Source organism: Sander lucioperca, chromosome 23 (assembly GCF_008315115.2).
Source record: "Sander lucioperca isolate FBNREF2018 chromosome 23, SLUC_FBN_1.2, whole genome shotgun sequence".
Classification (NCBI taxonomy): domain Eukaryota; kingdom Metazoa; phylum Chordata; class Actinopteri; order Perciformes; family Percidae; genus Sander; species Sander lucioperca.
In genome coordinates, this window is record NC_050195.1 from 18,304,981 (window position 1) to 18,321,822 (window position 16,842).

The 16,842-nt window shown below is 42.2% G+C and overlaps 1 long non-coding RNA gene across 1 annotated transcript; it reads right to left on the bottom strand.

Moving 5' to 3' along the window:
* Nucleotides 1-8,855: 8,855 nt before the first annotated feature.
* LOC118494328 lies at nucleotides 8,856-9,263 on the bottom strand. Its single transcript, XR_004896452.1, has 3 exons — nucleotides 9,187-9,263; nucleotides 9,066-9,102; nucleotides 8,856-8,981 (listed from the first exon to the last, which is right to left on the bottom strand). It is a non-coding gene; the product is annotated as an uncharacterized LOC118494328 (long non-coding RNA).
* Nucleotides 9,264-16,842: the final 7,579 nt, after the last annotated feature.

Genomic DNA, 16,842 nt, shown 5'->3' on the forward strand with positions numbered 1-16,842 from the left:
AGATTATTATTCTAAGTGTCTGACAACATTATGAAAGGATCCCTACCGAGATAGACCTTTAAAACCTCTTAAAGACGTTTCTGTTTAACCAGAAACAGCTCTGAGGTCGCTAGCACTAAACCCACCAGACTCCATTTAAAAAAACAATACTTTTAGCGTGTATAGAGCCAGCATATTTTAACATGTACATCAGTGAACTATGTGTTTATTTCAACCAAAGCTGGAGTTGTGATGGTTGAAAAAGTGGAAAGACGAACCAAAATGGTTTTTCATAGTTGTATTTTGTTTCTGTCCACTTTGAATAAAGTGTGTCTTAGGATGCTAAAATTACTGTTAATTTACATGGAGTCTGGTGGGTTTAGCGAACGCAATTTCGCAGGTGTTTAAAAAGAATCTTACTCCCATAAGGATCTTACTCTTTAACAGAAAGGTCGACCTCCTTAGAAATCCTTTCCATAATGTTGTCAGACACTTACAATAATAATCTGAGTCTGTCAGCGGCAAAACAATCACTTTAGTGAAGGTAAATACAAGCTGGACTTTAATAGATTTCCTATTAACTTACATTGTAGCTTGTTTCTCAATTAATAAAGCGCCTGGTGCAGGTGTGTTTAGGGCGTGTCCAAATCCACTTTTGCTAGTTTGACGGCTGATAAAAAGGATCTGTGCGCCGGGTGCATGGTTCTAAAGGGTTGTACTTAGTGTCTTCATTAATCAGAGGGGTGTTTTGGGCGTAACATGCAATCAACCAATCAGAGATCATCTCCCATTCCCTTTAAAAGCCAGGCGTGTTTGGACCTTGGAGCATTGCTATTATGATGGAGGATTTGCTCCGTAATATATTTTTATTTGTAATCGTGTGTGTGTGTGTGTCCCTGTGTGTGTAACAAGCATAGTGTGTGTGCGCTGTGCACGAGCCTAGGAGCATTTTACTAATGCTCTGTTAAAATAACAATGAAATGCTGCGTTATTGACTTTAGACCAGGTTTTTGTTGGTCAATGGTGCGATCACTTCCCGCTGCCTCAAGATAGCAATACGCCCAGAATGCACCTGAACACACCTCCCTGTAAGACCAGCACGCCCATGGGCCACAGGTGGGCGCAGGTGTATTTGCTATTTAAACGACGCGGGCGCTGGGCGGTCTTAAACTACCAAAGACACTTGCGTCGGGCTTTGCTTTGCCCTGAACGCGGCCTAAATTGATCTGACTACAGCCCTGCGATTTAGTAACCCTCCGCCTGCTTCATGGCATTATACCACCCAGTCTTTCTTCACATGTTGCCGTTAGTGATGTCTGTGACTTTTTTTGGTTCATAAAATGTACCTGAATTCACGAATATGTAAGATATTACTACAGACGTTCCTGTAATCGTACGTTGCAACGTCTGCTGTGATGTATTAATATCAGCTGGAGCGTGCTGCGAGCTTGACGCCGCTGTTTGCAGAACGTTATCGCTCAGCAGTGTGGACTAGAGATGTCACGAGGAACCGATAGTTGCGATACCTTCCGGTTCTAAAATGACAAAACACCGACGATGCCCATTTTTTTTAAGCACCGTTAGCGACGATGCCAGTGTTAGCAGCATCGGTGCTGCGCCTCTTCCGGAACTGATGGGGGCGGTATACGCTGCAGTGTTCCAGTCGATATATTCAGAAGGAGGAGGTCACAAAGAAGTGGCTGAAGTCACGCCCTTCTACTGCCACCGGTACATGGGACATATCTTTCGAAAAATTATGAATGAGAGTCAATGGAGATAGATTCTACCCAACCTAAAAAATTCCTGATTTACATCCCCCCTCTTTTGGCTTCAAATAACTCACCGTTGACGGCTACGGCCGCTGAACAGGCTACATGTAAACAGCCGTGGCCCGCTGGCCTGCTCCTCCGGTAACATTAGCCGTTAGCAGGGTTAGCATAGCGGAGTTAGCCAGGACCAGTCGGGATCACTTTACTGGCAGTGTCTCAATTGTTTTTGCGAGTAAATAACTCGAGTACTCTATAACTGTATACTCTATTGATATAATTCAATGTGAGTACACAAATGTTGAAATGACATAAAATGCCCATCCCTTCCCTTGTAGCCATGATAAATTAGCCTGAAGCTAATGCTTAGCTACTTGTTCTGGAGGAAATTAGCCAACTTGGCGTACTTTTAAGCTGTCTCCATCTTTCAAATACATCTCCAATATTTACCCGGGTTTGTAACGTCTCTGGTCACGCAACGGTTAGAAACACTGTTGTTGTTTTTGCACAGTACCTTTTGAAAAGATGCCTGGAATGTGTCTGGGGACACTAGTTGTTGCACTATGACCATTAATTGCACTTTATTATGTTATTATATGCTCTATTGCACATGTTTTGTATGTCTTGTTATGACATTTTAATAAAAAAAAATTTTTTAACCGTGGTATCGAAATCGGCATCGAGAATCGTGTTATTTTACTAGGGCACTAGGGCTGGGCGATATGGCAAAAAATATGATCACGATCATTTTTTTTTCATATTGATCAATATCTATATTGATCACGATATATAATTTGATAACGCTGCCAGGTTGAAGAGTATCCTGATAATGACTGAAGCCTGAAGAAACCAGAGGGTTAATTAGTTAAACTTTAGAATATCGTTTATTAACATTAAAAATAGAATAACATAATGTAACATTGAACTGTGCAAACATGGCTTGGTTAGTAGTAGGGCTGAACGATTTTTGAAAATAATCTAATTGCGATTTTTTCCCCAAATATTGCGATTTCGATTTGTCTTCTGTATTATTCAACAAAGAATAATATAATAATGTATAGTATGAACACACAATTACACACTAGACAGTTAAATAAGTAAAAATATAGTACACACACACACACACGTATTTTACAGTGCACAGAGAGGAGCTGCCTCCAGCCCCTCCCCCTCGTGAAGTTGCGTGCTGCCGTGTGCACTTGTTCAGAGAGGCTATCGTTACGTTAGCATGTTGCTGGTGTTCTTGTTCAGAGAGGCTATCGTTACGTTAGCATGTTGCTGGTGTTCTTGTTCAGAGAGGCTATCGTTACGTTAGCATGTTGCTGGTGTTCTTGTTCAGAGAGGCTATCGTTACGTTAGCATGTTGCTGGTGTTCTTGTTCAGAGAGGCTATCGTTACGTTAGCATGTTGCTGGTGTTCTTGTTCAGAGAGGCTATCGTTACGTTAGCTAGTTGCTGGTGTTCTTGTTCAGAGAGGCTATCGTTACGTTAGCATGTTGCTGGTGTTCTTGTTCAGAGAGGCTATCGTTACGTTAGCATGTTGCTGGTGTTCTTGCCGTGGGATTAACTGGACTAATAAAACTGTTGAAACACCGCGGCCACGCTGCTGTGAAAGCTCCCCGAACGTCATTTATCAGTCTGGTTGTTACCCCTCTCAGTGGCAGCTCCTCCACTCATATCTTTATAACGGAGCTAACTGCTAACCGGAGCTAACCGCTAATCAGAGCTAATCGTTGCCAACAGAGCCTTCAGTTCTGCGTGCCTGTATCCATTAACTGCACGTATGGACTCAAGCCCGAATAAAACCCTTCATTTTATTAAAATGGCTGTAAAAGTTTTAAACTACAACTCAGAGTTGTTTGAATGACAGAAATCAGCTCAAGGTACGGCGTAGCGTTAGCGTGCTAGTTGATGCTTTCTCTGCGGAGTGCAGACTGATTTGCTCTCGCGAGTCATGTGACCAAATCGCAGCCTTTGCGATTAGGAAATCGCGTTTTAACATATCGCGATATTATCGAAAATGCAATTAATCGTTCAGCCCTAGTTAGTAGAATATATTGTGTGATAAAAGAATATATTGAATAACATCTAAATGTAAACATTGAATTTTGCAAACATGCTTTATCTGCCTTAACAAAACGGTACAAGTTAGTAACGTGAATGCAAATAATGTCAATCAAACTAACAGCTGTGACTACGATCACATTCACTTGTCATATGGGGCGATGGTCGCAAAAGACGACACGATTGCTTGTTGTTTTTCAGCCGCGCTAGTGCTGCTAACAGCAGGAGAACCACTGGGACGTTGGTAGCAGACTAACGTTAACATGGGCCCGCATTCTCAAACTCTCTCTGTGGTCGCTGGGACGGGACCTTTTCAACTGACAGAACAGATTGGTTGTGTTTCCCGTCTTGGTCGACACCGACCGACGGCATATTTTGCAGACCGTGTTAATCTGCGCTTCGTCGCTTTTGAGATTTCCAAACCACTTCCATATAATTGACGTCCTGTTACCTTTTTTGTCAACAATTTCCTCAGCTTTGGATGATGATGCAAGTCCACTTTCACCGTCGCTTTCGTGCCCGTGCCCCTCGGTCCCACTCATTTCTTCACCGCCGGTAGCTCAAACAACGCTCTGCGTAGGAAATGGGCGTGTACTTTGACGGGCAAGCCAAAAACTTCTTCTTCTATTGACGTTTTTGGCGGTTGGAAAACAACTTTTGGTGCGCAATACCGCCACCTTCTGAAATGGAATGGCGTTTATTTCTGCTGTGTGATAGGCTGTTAGATCTATCCAAATCGAGTAAAATACGTCCAAGTTAATCATCGTCATCGACCTGAATTTTATTGTGATCCCATATCGAGATCGTTTTATCGCCCAGCCCTAACTGGCACCGACTACTGAATTTTTGGTATCGTGACACCCCTAGTGTGGACACTCACATCGTTATCGTTCTTGGTGTGGATGACCCGGAAGACAATTATTTTTTTCTATTCAAAAGTTCTCTGAAATGTCCGTGTTTAAAAATGTAAATGAGGCATTATCTAACGCTAATGTTTGGGTGAATTTAGGAGAAATCTACAGACACAAATAGACAAAGTTGTAGTCAAATAAATAATGTTCTTTCCACCAGTCTGAAAGAAGTCAAATGTTGTGGAAGAGAAATAGAATTTCAGCAGGTAAAAAGATTGCCCAACTAAAGTGTAAAGCCTTACCTTTCTAACAGAATATCATTTTAACTGTGTACTTTAGGTTTGTCTTTACGAGAGTCGGCAAATGGAAGCTAACCCCGTTGAATTAGCCGTGTGTTGGCTGCACTAAGTAAAATGTATTAAACTGAAGACATGTTTTAGTTACTTTGTTAACTTAGTTATTTTTGTAAAAAACAAAAAGCCGTGCAGCTCTGTAATCTGAGCAACTACAAGTATCGGATTGGGACTTGGTATCGGCAGATATTAAATATTTAAAAAATCGGATCGGGGGCATCCCTACATCTAATTAATTTAGAAGCCGGTCGGTAAGTAAGCGTGGTTCATCTAGTAACAACCACGGTTCAGAGAGACCATTTTAAATTTCACGGTAGTTTATTAGCAATAGTTTATTTTGCAATATGTCAATCTTTTATGACATGTTTGAAAAATATAGTGATAAGTAGTGATGTATCTCGTATGTTTACCTGTAATGTGCAAAAATTAGATATTTCAATCATTCAAAGCTGTGTTTAGCACAAATGTGCTGCATAAAAGAACATTGAAATGTAAAAACAAAGTAGAAAGAAAAACACAAAAAGAACATCCCAACAACAAGCAGTAGTCCACAAATCCTGAATTTTAAATTTGTGTAGCATTGGCGATTTTAGAACCTTTTTGGGGGGCTCAAGCACCCCTAAATTTCATCTCAGCCCCCCTAAAAAGTATAATAATAAAAACAAAAAAAAATATTGCTGTGTGTCTGTAGCCGATGCTATGCACCTGTAACCCAATCAAGAAAAGGTTTGTAAGTTTTTATTTTTTTTTATTTGATTAGGACAATGCACATTAATCAACATTTCTGTAAATGCGCCAGTGTTAGCCAGTCAGCTAATTTTCAACTGTAGTCCTAATTACCCAGCATGCATGTCTTTATGGCGGGAAGAAACCGGAGCAGTCGGAGGAAACCCACGCAAACACGGGGAGAACATGCAAACTCCACACAGAAAGGCCCGGAACGACCTGGATTCGAACCCAGAACCTTCTTGCTGTGAGGCAGAAGTGCTAACCACTGAGCCACCGTGCTGCCTTAACAGCCTAACAGAAACGTAGTGTTGGCCAATCAGAGGAGGTTGCTGGAGACTCCCGCCTTTGGCTGAGTCTCTATCTGTTGTGTCAGAGGGAGAGCAGGAGACGGTTGTGAAGTTTAACGTTGGTCATTTCATGGTGCAGATTAGAACCCAAATGAAATGTAAGCTACTACAATTGATGAATGTTAGAACATTGTGTTAAACTGGTCGTTATTACTGAGTAGGGTTGGGTACCAGAACGCGGTGCCAATAGGTAGGCCTGTCACAATAATTAGAATCAGAATCAGAAATACTTTAATAATCCCAGGGGGAAATTATTTTTTGTTACCACTCAGGTATACAAACATATACAACAGCTAGAGCAGGAACAGGCAGCATGCAGCTTTCGCGCATGCGCACTTAAAACTCTCTTAACTCTCGCAGGGACAGATACAGCATGACATGGAGGAGAGGAGACTATCAGACTATCCTCATAAAGATAAGAACAGTGTGGGAACAGGAAAAAACACCTCAGCACGTAAGCACACAAACAGTACATTTGCACTGCAGCACAACACAACATAAACATAATAATAATTAAAGCTGCAAGAAGTGTTGGACGGGCCCTCGCACCTCTGCGCGCGTCCGGGTTACTGGCAGATGCCACTCTGTGCATTTGCGTGGCACTCAGACACCGCAAATCGTCACTAATGAAAAGGGAACTACCTGCTGCGTTCAATGGTACCTCACACAAGACTCTACGTTGTACAGTTCATTAGTCAAAGCATAGGGGTCGGGGCAAACCTTTACCAATAAAAAAGGAAGTCTCTGCTGAGAGGGTGTATTGTGATAATTGGCCGAAACACCCTGTGATGCTGTGGTACACAACTGACGATGTGTCCTGCTGGTTAAGCCTTATAGCAGCGATCCTTCAAAAACTCACGAATTTGAAGTGGTGCAAATGCTAGGGATTGCAACATCTAGTCCTTTCAACGAACATTGATACCTCACATAAGACTACCTTAAATGGGTCACCAGTTATGAAAGGGGGCATGGCTTAAGCATAGGGGGGCGGGCCAAACCATCACCAATGAATAAGGAACTCTCTGCTGAGTTCAATGATACCTCACACAAGACTCTACCTTAAACGGTTCAAATGTTATGAAAGGGGGCGTGGCCTGAGTAAGTGGGCGTGGTTAAAGTATAGGGGGCGGCTCAGTATCACATGTAGACCACACATTATAAGTTTCATGTAAATCGGATGATGTTTGTCATATAAGGCTGATTTCCTGTTGCCAGGGGGGGGCGCTATGACCAAAAGTCAATTTTGGCCTGTAGGTGTCCTCAGGCCTGGACCCTTGTCAATCGTGAGAAATGTTGGCCAAATTGGACAATGTACACTAAAGTTACAACAACTTCTTCGTTCATTGATAAATGCTCAAAATGGCCGCCACGCCACGCCCACACCGTTTGACGAAAAGTTTTTCTTTTAATAACTTTTCATCTTTAAGGTGTTGAGATGGTACAGACCAAGTTTGAAGTACATCGGATGAAATCTCTAGGAGGAGTTCGTTAAAGTACGACATGTGGAAATGGCCAAAATCGCACTAATTTCGAACCTTCAATTAAAAATGGCGGACTTCCTGTTGGGTTTAGGGTATGGCTCCGATAAGCTTTTCTGTACATCTTGACATGATACATATGTGTACTAAGTTTCGTGAGTCTACGTTAAACGTACTGCAGGGGCTCCATTTTTTTAACTTTGTAGGGGGCGCTAGCGAGCCATTGTTGTGCGGCTATTCCCGAAACCCTTAAAATATGTAAAATTTCACCAGGATTGATTTTGGTGAGTTTTTGAGTATGTTAAGCCCCCGTTTTTTGTTTTTTTTCACCCAGCATGTTTCCTTGGATTAAGGTGGCACTAAAATCATGGTTGCAGCTGTCACCGTGTGCCTGCTGCACGCCCTGCTATGCTCTGCTCTTGGGGGAATTACTAAAATTGTTGGGTCCTTGTATATTATAGAGTGTGGTCTAGGCCTACTCTATCTGTAAACTGTCTTGAGATAACTCTTGTTATGATTTGATACTATAAATAAAATTGAATTTAATTGAATATAGCAAATATGCGCTTTGCCCTATAACTCCCTTAGTACATCACACCTTTAAAAAAAAGTATATCCACGCATTCCCTGAATGGAGATGAATCTCGTGATATAGGCCACAGCCATTTCCAACTATAATTTTTTCCCCGCTTAATCGCGATATATTGGAAACCAACTTTTTCGAAGACCCTAAGTCCGATTTGCACAAAACCTGACGCATAATATCTCCAGATGGCCCTGACAAGAGCAATGCCAGAAATCGGCCGGAACTCACTGGTACTGAGTACCAGCACTCCTGATTTTTGTCCACATGAACAGCAACACTTCTCTGTAATGTCTCTGTGTGTTTCCTGTTTCCTGCAGATGTTGAGCAGCTGTTGGTGGTTAAAGAAGAGGTTCCCCCTGAGCAGCAGGAGTGTAGCTCCATTGTGGACCAGCAGGAGCCAGAGCCCCCCCCACACATTAAAGAGGAACAGGAGGAACTGTGGAGCAGTCAGGAGGGAGAGCAGCTTCAAGGGCTGCAGGAGGCTGATATCACCAAGTTCCCATTCACTCCTGTCCCTGTGAAGAGTGAAGATGATGAAGAGGAAGCTCAGTCCTCACAGCTTCATCAGAGACAAACTCAACACATGGAAACAGAAGCTGATGGAGAGGACTGTGGAGGACCAGAACCAGCCAGGAACTCACATACACTTTTACAACCAGAGACTGAAGACCAGACTGGAGACTCTTCTGATCCTGAGACTGGAGACAGTGCTGATTGGAAGGAGACCAGAGAACCTCAGTCAGCTTTAAACTCTCTGAAACATGATTCAAGACGTAAGAAACCATTCAGCTGCTCTGAGTGTGGGAAATCATTTGGCTTCAAGTCACATCTGGAAGATCACATGGTAACTCACACAGGAGAAAAACCTTTCAGCTGCTCTGAGTGTGGGAGAAGATTTAACCGTGAGTCACACCTGAAGAACCACATAAGAATCCACACAGGAGAAAAACCTTTTAGCTGCTCTGAGTGTGATAGAGCTTTCACTGAACGTGGACACCTGAAGAGACACATGATGACTCACACAGGAGAAAAACCTTTCAGCTGCTCAGTTTGTAATACATCTTTTACACGGAGTGGAAGTTTACGGTCACACATGGCCGTAGTCCACACAGAAGAAAGAAGATTCAGCTGCAGTGTTTGTAACAAAAGATTTGCCTGGCGTTCTGATGTCAAAAGACATAAATGTGTTGGTCACATGGAGACAGAAGCTGATGGAGAGGACTGTGGAGGACCAGAATCAGCCAGGAGCTCACATCCACATCCACTTTTCAGTCCCTCCAGGATTCCGCGGCCTTTTTTTGAAATTGTTGTGGCCCAAAATGCCTGATTTCGTGGGAGCTTTTGTAAAAAATTGCGATAAAAGTTGCAATGTCTTTTGTATGTTTGTTGCAATGAAGTTGCGAGAGAGATCCAATTACTCTGGGCTGAGTTTTCCTAGTAACCTTAGCAAAGAGGCTCAGGATGCTGTAAATGTTGGTATAATATGAAAATGGCTGGTGGATTTAAGACAAAAAATAATTTATTGAATGAGTCAAATTTGAACATATGTGTCAGTCGTTAAGTTAGTTAATTTCCTATCCTGGCCTGGGACACACATTCATACAGTTTGATAAAGTAAAGGACTTCAACTTATCATTGCACTTACAATAACGAGCGTAGCTGTCCTCAAATTAGGTCATTGTGTCGTCTCATCTCTGTTTTTTCCTGCATCCACCGTGTTTGTGTGTCTGCAGCAGCTACAGTGACATCAAAATGTTAAAACGTTATATTGATGTTAAAATGTATACTGGTTGGCAGGACGGTCTGAAATGTTTTGCACTGACTAATGACAGTGCTGATTGGAAGGAGACCAGACAACCTTAGCCACATTGATTTTTTTTGACTATTTTACAACTTATTGATAGGATTACACCAGCCCTGTGTAACAGTGTATACACAGAAGGAATGTTTCTGGATTCATCAAAAGCTTTCCATAAAGTAAATCATGAAATTGTACTCGCCAAACTGTGGCTTTCAGAGTTCAGTACGTCAGTGGTTACATGAGTACTTAAGAAATGGCAAACATAATCAGTTGTTATACAGTATGTTCATATTAATCTTGTGCGGGGTCCCACAGGGGTCAATCCTTGGCCCTCTTCTTTTTCTCATTTAGATAAACGACCTAGCCTTTGTCTCCCAAACTGTGTTGAGTGAGAAGAAAATAAACCCAGATTGGTCTGTTCTTTCAGTGTTTCCTGCTTTATTAAACTTTTTCTTTTGCACAGAAGATGATAACTCAGTGATACATTTATAGAGTACTTCATCTTTAAGCCTCTCCTTGTATTTAATCTGTGCTGTTGTAGCTTGACGTTAATGTGACCACATATAACCGTGGATTTCCACAGGATGCAGAACGTCTGCAGACCGGCTCCGCTGCGGAACGGCTGCGTGCTCCACCGTCCGTCAATACCCACCAGGTCTGGATTTGTTGCGTAACGGCTGCGCCCAGCCGACCACAAGATCTCGCGAGTTCACGTATGTTCGCGCGATATAACAGGATGTAGTTTCTATAAACAGAACTACAAAACCAACAGTTTGTTTCCATCCAGAGGAGTAGAGGGGAAACTACTCTGAGCTGTGTTTTCAAGGTGTCGTGCAGGAAAATATGACCCGCCGTGAGCACGGTGGATTTTATTTTGAAAAGTAACCGGATGTTTTATTTTGTTTCTGTGCTCGACTTCCTGTCCCGCACTATCTGAATTGTGCTGAATTGCTGCGGAGCTCTCCGTCGTCCGTCAAAAATAGAAGCTCTGAGTATCTGCTTCGGAGGGCTGCGGACTGACGGAACTGTGCAGTCAGTGGAAATACACACATTGACTTTAATGGAAACCTAATGACTCCGCAGACGTTCCGCAGACGTTCCGCAGACGTTCCGCATCCGGTGGAAATTGCTGGTAACTCAGACTTGTGTCGTAATGGAAGTTTTAGCAGTCGTTCCTTTTCTCTACAGAAACTTAACATGTAGCCACTGTCACTGCTTCTGCTTTTGTTTCCACTGTTCCCCACTTCCTGGAGTTTTCCGCCCGTTTGACCTACTTTTAATTTAATTGTTCCGCTTGTGATCATTTCTGCTACTTTTTGTCCTATTTGGGAGTTTCCTCCAACATAAAGTTCAGTTATATTCCAATACATCTTCCCCTCCTCTCGTCTGATTAGTATGACTGAGACTGACAGGACTCTGAGTGGACTGACTGATGATTTTAGCTTTTACATTCATGATTCTGTCATAACTGTGATGAAAGACTTGCAGAAGCTGATCTGTTAATATGAGTGAAACCCTTCACTGTAACATAATGTATAAGAGTTATGTGTGTAGTGAGTTGTGGCCAAGTGTTATTGGGCCTGTTGTCCACTAGTCAGCGCTCAGCCCTCTGTTTAATTAAACTGTTAAATGCTTAATAAAGTTCAGATGAAGCCAATGTGTCCGCTTGTGTCAAAACGGTTTGCAGATAGACAGAAATAAGTGAGCAAAATAACAATTACACTTTTATTTTACATTTTATTTGTATTATTTACCAATATGAAATAGGCAGACTAATCTGGACCGGAGGTGATACGAGGTAGCCTAGAAATCTAGACGCACCTTAGCGGCAGGAAATGTAATTTGCAGCCAGGGTTGTCTAGCAACTCTCCGTTGGTTTGCGAGCTGGAAAAACCAAACTCTAGCAGGGCCAATCACATCGTGTATAGAGTCGGTGGGCGGGCTTAACATAATGACGGCAGAGTTACGACGGTTCCGCGTGGATTCCCTGCTACTTGAAAACAAAGAAAATGGCTGCTGCTGCTGGCGAACAGCGGTCTTTGGAGTCGGCTTTGGCCGCGACTCTGGAAGACTTGGAGTTCAGCTTTTCTTTGAGAAAAGAACAAAGAACGGCCCTGAAGTCATTATTAAAAAATGAAGATGTGTTCAGAGTTTAAAGTTGAATCTATCAACTAGCGTTGCTGTGGTTGGTTGTAGCGCTATCCTATTGTGTGCAGAGAGAATTTGTAAGACAACCGTTTATCCCGCCCCTCGGATTGAGCCCTGCCAATGGGGAGTTCCCAGACCCAACATCTGGATGTGGGTCAGACCCAGACCCAACATCTGGATGTGGGTCAGACCCAGACCCAACATCTGGATGTGGGTCTGGCTTGTCAGGCTAGATAGGAGCGATTATTTTTCTAAAATTGGGCTACTTTCCTCTAGGATCAATAAATGATCAGTTTTTGTCTTGAATGACTGTAGACTAAGTAAAGAATAACGTAGAGTGAGCCGGTCATTATTTTTTTAATATTTAGGGCCCGAGCACCGACAGTGGCAAGGCCCTATTGAAAGCAATTATTTTTTTCTTGGCAAATGAATCGCCTTTTTGAGGGGCTTAACATACTCAAAAACTCACCAAAATTGGCATTCGTGTCAAGTCTGGTGAACATTTACGTATTTTAAGGGTTTCGGGAATAGGCACACAAAAATGGCTCGCTAGCGCCCCCTACAAAATTCAAATAATTAAGCCCCTGCAGTACGTTTAACGTAGACTAACAAAACAAAAGCTCATTGGACCCATACCCTTAACGCAACACGAAGTCCGGCATTTTTAATTGAAAGTTTCGAAATTAGATTTTGGCCTTTTCCACATGTCGTACTTTAACGAACTCCTCCTAGAGATTTCATCCGATCGACTTCGAATTTGGTCTGTACCATCTTAAGACGTTAAAGATGGAAAGTTATTAAAAGAAAAACTTTTCGTCATAGGGCATGGCGGACGGGGCAGCCGTTTTGTGCGTTTCGCCATCGAAACAGGATGTGGGTGCAACTTGAGTGTACATTGTCCACTTGGCTCGAAACTTTTCAGAATTCATAAGAGTCCAACCCTGACGACATCTACAGGCCGATATTGGCTCAAAGTCATAGCGCCCCCTAGTGGCAGCAGGAAGTATGCCTAAAGTCAAGGTTCTATATTTTAACGAACTCCTCCTAGAGATTTCATCCGATGGACTTCCAAATTTGTTTTTGCCATCTCAGGACCTTAACGATGAAAAATAATTAAAAGCTTGAGTTTTTGTCCAACAGTGTGGGCGTGCCATTTTAAGCATTTATCGATGAACGAAGAAGTTGTTGTAACTTTAGTGTACATTGTCATATCTGCCCGAAGTTTCTCATGATTGACAACAGTCCAGGCCTGAGGACATCTACAGGCCAAAATTGACTTTTGGTCATAGCGCCGCTGGCAACAGGAAATCTGCCTTATACGACAAACATCATCCGATTTACAAAAAACTTATGTGTGGTCTACATGTGATACTGAGCCGGCCCCTATACTTTAACCACGCCCACTTACTCAGGCCACGCCCCCTTTTATGGCTTTTGAACCGTTTAAGGTAGAGTCTTGTGTGAGGTGTCATTGTACTCAGCAGAGAGTTCCTTTTTGATTGGTGATGGTTTGACCCGCCCCCTATCATTTAACCATGCCCCCTTTCACAGCTAAAGAACTCTATGACGTTGAGTCTTGTGTGAGATATCATTGTACTCAGCAGAGAGTTCCCTTTTCATTGGTGATTTGCAGTGTCTGAGTGCCGCGCAAATGCACGGTCGCAAGGAGCGGCATCCGCCAGTAACCACGATGCGCAAGCAGGTGTAAAGGCCCATCCAACGCTGCTTGCAGCTTTAATTCTATTTCTGTTTGTGTTCCCTGTTTCCTGCAGATGTTGAGCAGCTGTCAGTGGTTAAAGAAGAGGTCCCCCTGAGCAGCAGGAGTGTAGCTCCAGTGTGGACCAGCAGGAGCCAGAGCCCCCCCCACACATTAAAGAGGAACAGGAGGAACTGTGGAGCAGTCAGGAGGGAGAGCAGCTTCAAGGGCTGGAGGAGGCTGATATCACCAAGTTCCCATTCACTCCTGTCCCTGTGAAGAGTGAAGATGATGGAGAGGAAGCTCAGTCCTCACAGCTTCATCAGAGACAACCTCAATACATGGACACAGAAGCTGATGGAGAGGACTGTGGAGGACCAGAACCAGCCAGGAACTCACATCCACTTTTACAACCAGAGACTGAAGACCAGACTGGAGACTCTTCTGATCCTGAGACTGATGACAGTGCTGATTGGAAGGAGACCAGAGAACCTCAGTCAGCTTTAAACTCTCTGAAACATGATTCAAGATGTAAGAAACCATTCAGCTGCTCTGAGTGTGGGAGAAGATTTGGCCACAAGGGACATCTGAAGAGTCACATGAGAACTCACACAGGAGAGAAACCTTTCAGCTGCTCTGTGTGCGGTAAAGGTTTCACTTTAAATGGAAATCTAAAGACACATTTGAGAATCCACACAGGAGATAAACCATTCAGTTGCTCAGTTTGTGATCAAAGATTTTTTCAAAAAGCACATGTGAATAAACACATGAGAATCCACAGGGGATAAAAGTCACTCAGCTGCTCTGAGTGAGACAAGATTTTCACAAACGAGATATTTGAGAGAGGAGAGAACCGATTCAGCTGCAGAGTTTGTCACAAACGATTTGCCTGGCGTTCAACGGGCGAAACACATGAATGTTTTCTCAGTCAGGTTTAAACTCTCTGAAACATGATTTACTGGTGAAATAAGTTGGTATTTAGGGGTGCAACTAAGGACATAACTTTGGGTTCAATATTGGGGGGGTTGAGATCTCCACTTCTGAGCAAAATTTCTTTGCATATAACTTTATTTCCTGCATTCTGGTGAATGTCTTTGCATCAATTTATGGTGCAAATGTCTTGAATAATGTAAAGGAAATCATTATTAGGTTTTCGGGGGGATTGCACTGGCCAGTTTTGATTGGGGGGGTAACCACGGCTTTAAATTAACTTTCTTTGTGCGTGATCACGGAAGGTTTGTATCATGTGGATGCGCCGACTGCGTTGTTGTCATTAGTTAGGATTCCTCATGGGGGAGACAGAAACTACGCACTATAGCTTCAAGTATAGGTCCAGGCACTGCTTTCAAAGTACCGTCAGCACAACCCCAAACTATACTCGACCCTACTCTGAACGCTGTAATCTGTAAACTGTGGAAGCTGATCTCTGCTTAAATGTTGTTTGAATTTTGTCTAATAACAGATAATGTAGTGCATTATTATGTGAGTATCTAACACTATGTGTTTGCTTTCATTAGACTTCTGTTCCACTATATTATCACTAGTAGTTATTTCCATTTGATATATTCGGGCCTGTCGGCGCTATAGTGCAGGGATTAAAGTTCTCCGTCGCTACGACGGATTTCGGTCAATTTGATTAAAAAAAAATGCCATATCTGAGATCGATGCAGATCCGATGATCTTTTTGTAAGGCAACTACAAATATTGGGTCCGTTGAGGGAGATAAGAAGTGTAGGCTAGGTTCTTTCCGTGCATTAATGTATACAATTTCTTACTATTGCAAACTCTTGTGAGGGGAGGTCATTCATTTGGGTGCCACCTATGGCTTAAACAGATAGCCTGCTATGCCACCCAGTGTAGCCTATTATTGTTACGGTTTTCAATTAATGCAACTAACGTTATGTGTAAAGCGATGCACTGTAAACCCGTGCCATATGCAATTTATTACCCCTTCTGTTAAGACATGTCCACAATCTTTCACAATTTGCGATGGAAGGTTTTGACTGAGCGTGTTAATACAACAAATATAATAATAATAATAATAATAATAATACAATCATGAAATAGACTATTTGCTATTTATTAATCGCGAACTGTTGTGTAAGAGGGTCACTCGTGTTTGTGCTATGATGCACAGACAGCCTTATAGCCTGTTCTGATTTCACTTTTAACGACCGTAGGTTATGACATAATAATCATGCAATTAAAATAGTCAACTTATGACTTTGCTATAAAATATTATTGATTCATAGCACAAAACCCGGAACCAGTTTCCTCGCATATTAGCGTCATAATTTGTGTGCGTCTAATGGTAACCACTATTTAGCAAGGCCACTAGCCGTCATGGATGCGTTGTTGCTAACGAAAAGCACAGACGTGTCAAATAAATGGAGATGGCCTTGGCTGTTGGAAACGGGGGAGAACGGCAAGCCATACAGCTCATGGTGTACAAAAATGAAAATGCCAAAATCAGTTTGCTTTTGCGTGGGGTGCTGCAATTTTTCTTTTATATTTTTCTGTTTTACCGTTGTGTTTATTTATTGTCATTGTAAAAACATTTTTTTGTTTAAATTTAAATAATAATAAAGCTTACACTGAAAAGTTATATATGTTTCATTATTACTAGTCCTTGATAGATAGATTTGACTTGTCGTTGAATTGCATATTATTAAAAAACAAATCTCCCTTTAAACATTTTTGGCCTGAAGTAATTAAATAGAGTGTAAGGTAACCTGCCAGCAAAAAGCCAGAAAATGGTGAAGAAATTGCCAAAACTGCAGAGCGCCCCTTTAAAAACCAATAGGGCGCAATCGCAGAAGGGGTGCTATTCTATTTTCACTTTAATCCCTGAGCGCCAAAAAATAAAGTGGAAAGTTGGGAAAATGTTGAGTTTTGTATCAGCAGTGAATTAACTTGTGATCATGAAACAGTAAAATAAATCAGATATCTGAAAGTACAAACCAGGACGCGGGAAAGAAACTAAACTTCAAACCACAGAGATTCATAGAAGCTACAAAAGTACTGACAGCTGAACTCACAGATACT